At 42.9% G+C, this 3,962-nt stretch overlaps 1 long non-coding RNA gene across 1 annotated transcript; it reads left to right on the forward strand.

Moving 5' to 3' along the window:
* The first annotated feature begins 2,432 nt into the window (after positions 1-2,432).
* Positions 2,433-3,487, forward strand: LOC133494911 (uncharacterized). Its single transcript, XR_009793440.1, has 3 exons — positions 2,433-2,446; positions 3,013-3,097; positions 3,215-3,487. It is a non-coding gene; the product is annotated as an uncharacterized LOC133494911 (long non-coding RNA).
* The last annotated feature ends 475 nt before the right edge of the window (positions 3,488-3,962 follow it).

Consider the following 3,962-nt stretch of genomic DNA (forward strand, 5'->3'; position numbering starts at 1 on the left):
CAGCTGCAGTGTGTTGGCCTCACAGTTCTGAGATTTAAATCCCATGCTCGCCTGTGTGTAGTTTCCATGTTCTCCCCGTGTCTGCGTGGGTTTTCTCTGGGCATGCCAGTTCCCTCCCACGTCCCATAAAAATGCAACATTAATTGGACACTCTAAATTGCCCCTAGGTGTGATTGTGAGTTTGACTGTTGTCTGTCTCCATGTGCCCTGCGATTGGCTGGCAACCAGTTCAGGCTGAACCCTTTCTCATGCCCGATGATACCTGGGATTGGCTCTACCACTCCTGCAACCCTTGTGAAGATAAGCAGCTCAGAGATTGGATGCATGGACGCTTTTATTGTGGGTGGCGTGGGGTAATAGTGAGCACATCTTCCTTACACTCATGGGGACCCAAGTTGAAATCCCGGCCTTGCCTGTGTGCAGATTGCATGTTCTGTCCGTGCCTGCATAGGTTTTCTCCAGGTAGTCCAGTTTCCCCCCACATCCCAAAAACTTGCATGGTAGGTTAACTGAAGACTCTAAATTGCCCATTGGTGCCTATAGTTGTTTGTCTTTATGTGCTTTGTGACTGGCTGGTGACCAGTTTTGGGTGTACCCCGCCTCTCGCCCGATGATAGCTGGACCCTTTTGAAGAAAAGTGGCACAGAAAATGGGTTGATGTTTTTGTTTGATATACAGCTAAATATTCACAGTACAGAGTTTAAAACGTACATGGATGCCTTGGCTAATGACTTATCCAAGAGTTAATTAGGGGCAGCTAACTGAGAGTCCAATGAAAATATTGAGATTGGTTGTGTTGTTTCACAGTCCCAGGGTTTTCTGTTCTCAAAATGCTTTGCCCGATGTGAACTGTGACTCGCACAAAATATTTCTTAGAATACCCCTACTATTGTTAACCTAGATGATATTGGAAAGGGTCATCTCATCAATTTATCCCTCCATGGTAAGACAGATTGTCTGTCGACAAAGTTCAATACCGATGCCCTTCTCTCTCGGAATGTTTGTCCCCTGAAAGAGGACTGTGAGAGCACATCTCAGAAGACTTGATGAAGTGAAAAAAAATCATAAAGCCATCTAGAGAGATGAAATCTATGCCAACTCTAAATATCTCTGAAGACAAATTGTCAATAAGTAAAAAAAACAAAAATCAAGAATGGTCATTGGAGGAGACTATAAGGGAACCACCGATATCAACAAAACAAAAGCCTCTAGAATGTTCCTTCGCACTACTGACAAACTATTGTGCGGGACAGATGAAACCAAATTTTACCTTTGTGGTAGAAATAACGTCATGCCCGCACATTCAAATTCCTTTATCACCAGTCACAGACAAGATTATCTGTGGAAGAATGAAAGGCACACTATCAAAACCTCATCCAAACTGTGAAGTATGGTGAAGGGGGCATCATGGATTGGGATTGCTTCCCTGATTCGATACCTGGACGCATTGCTGTCATCAAGGAAGAACTGGTGTCCCAAGTTAATCAAGACATTTTGCTGGGGAACTGAAAACCATTCACACTGAGATTGTTACCGTCACCAAGTGGGAATGGATCCCACACAGTGTAGAAAGCCAGCCCAGAGAACCACCACTCTAGTACTGACTTTCACTCCTGTCCGTATTTCTCATATTCACATTCATGAACAAGAGATAAAGACTTGGCCAGTTTGTTTTGCATCTATAAATATAATGACTTGATTTTACTGTGCTATTGTGACACAGCACTTTGTGTGGGACAACACTGGATTGTACCATCTGACTAATCGCCGCACCGCACGATCCAATCAGCCAATAGAGAACCTGCAAAGACAAGGAGGAGCCTGCACTCGTTTTGGCAGCCAGGCATCATCATTTCAAAATTGTTCTCTCATTTTCAGCATCCAAACAGACAAGTCAGGAAACAAAAAGCAGTGGCTCTCCAAGCTCCACCTGCCACAGTAACGCATTCCAAGGCTTACCGCAGCCGCCTCATTGCCGTCTAAAAACAAACCTCTGCAGCTGCTGATGTGCCCATGGCCGCAAAATATATGAAATCAGGCACTGGTTAAAAACTACAATTACAGGTGCTATACGGATTGAAATCATAGGGGACCTTTTTTTGTAAGGGAAAATTGTCCTAATTAGTGGTTTGGCAAGTGGTGGGGTAGAAGGAGGGATGGCTTGCAAGAGACTGCAAGTCTTTCAGTATGTGATGGTGATGGGGTTGGGGGGTAACGTAAACAGCTGCACCTGCTGCTGAGGCACACGCTGCCACTGTTAATGATATCGGATGATATCATTAGGCAAAATGCTCATAAACAGATGTTGGAGGTGCCACAGACACTGTGTCAGCTGAGCCGCTTTTGCATTCGCGTGAGTGTATTATTTATACAGGGTAGCTCAGTTTGTTGTGTTAATGACCCCTCTGTCATTAACAGGATGTGAGGAAGAAGATGGGATGTGGAGGTTAGTAGAGTCAAACAGCACCTCAGAGCCATCGAGAAACCCTCGGAGGCTAATCAGAGCCATGAAGAGCTGGAGAGATTCACCTGAGCTCCCATCAAGTCTTTATATCAGGAAACATTCAATTTACATAACTAAGTAGTGACTTCTTGACAAAAGGAAGCAACTCACACATAAAAGTTACTAAAAGTTTTACGTGTGAGAGCGCATCCACTGTTGTGTAGATTATAGCATACGGATAGGGAACTAAGATATGATGTTTACAGGAAGAGAATCGGGGGCTAACATGAATCTAATATCATGATAATGTGAAGCTAAAATGATTAGAATATCACAGGATACTTGCTTGAAAGTAATGTAAGGTGACAGGAAGCTAAGATGAAGTTAATGTGGGGTGACTGTAGTTTGGTTTCCAAAAAGCAGAATGCTTGTGCTCTCATGTGGAGTTCCGCTGGTTTTGTGTGTTATGTTTTTAGTGGGACTTAAGGGTTACTGTTTTGGTAGTGTGTATAACATTTCATTTTGATATATTCCATTTTTTATCATAATTTTGTCATCAATCCACATAGGTTCGGAGAGAACATGCAAACTGCACACAGACGGGGTCGGGATTTCAACGCGGCTCCTCAGAACAGTGAAGCAGATGATGCCAAAGTAAGAAGTCCCCCCCCCTCCCACAAAAATAAACATTTTAGAGAAATATGAATTCATTCTTTTCTAGAGTCAATTGAAACCATCCATCCATGTACTGTACTGTTTACTCAAACTCAGGTTTGGGGTTTTGCCAGAGCAAAGCTGGGAGTCAATCGCAGGGCAGACAAACTTTCACATTCACACCTCTGGAGAATTTAGAGTCTTCATTTAAGCTATCATGTACATTAATGACCATCATGTGAGTCCATCCAAATGAATGCAGGAGGAGATGGACTTCAGAAGAAGAGAAGTACTGTGAGTAAATGAACCTCTGGCACATACAGTAGGTTTTTATTTATATATACTGAAGAAGAAGAAGAAGATACTGTATGACACTTCTACTTCCTACTCCATGACTTTTATGCAGAGTGTGATCAAGAAATTCGGAATGACTTTCAGATCCCTATTTTTAGGTATCAAAATGTGGACATCTCCATGAACGTTGGTCAGAGGAGAGTTCTACAAAGCAACACTGCCAGGGAAATGGTCACCCTCAGACTTTTTTCCTGTTGGTCGGTTGGTCCAGTATCCATCCAGCAACGGCTTTAGATTTGGCCATAGTCACCTAGCACCGTCTGAGCAAAAGAGGCGGGATGGGGGGGTGTGGAAGAGTGGAGAAGCAGCAATAAAACAAGATTATGTGTATATAAACTCAATGCCAAGATGTAAAAATAAGTCAAGTCAAAATTTAAATATCTACTGAAAAGAAAATGAAAATAGACTATTTTCTCTCTCTCCGACTCATAAAAAGGCCAGCCTGTTATGAACAGAGGTTTTGGGACAGAACATACAGTACCAATACCTCAGCGAGATAGGAGGGTGTTAA

This window comes from Syngnathoides biaculeatus, chromosome 2, assembly GCF_019802595.1.
Source record: "Syngnathoides biaculeatus isolate LvHL_M chromosome 2, ASM1980259v1, whole genome shotgun sequence".
Lineage (NCBI taxonomy): Eukaryota > Metazoa > Chordata > Actinopteri > Syngnathiformes > Syngnathidae > Syngnathoides > Syngnathoides biaculeatus.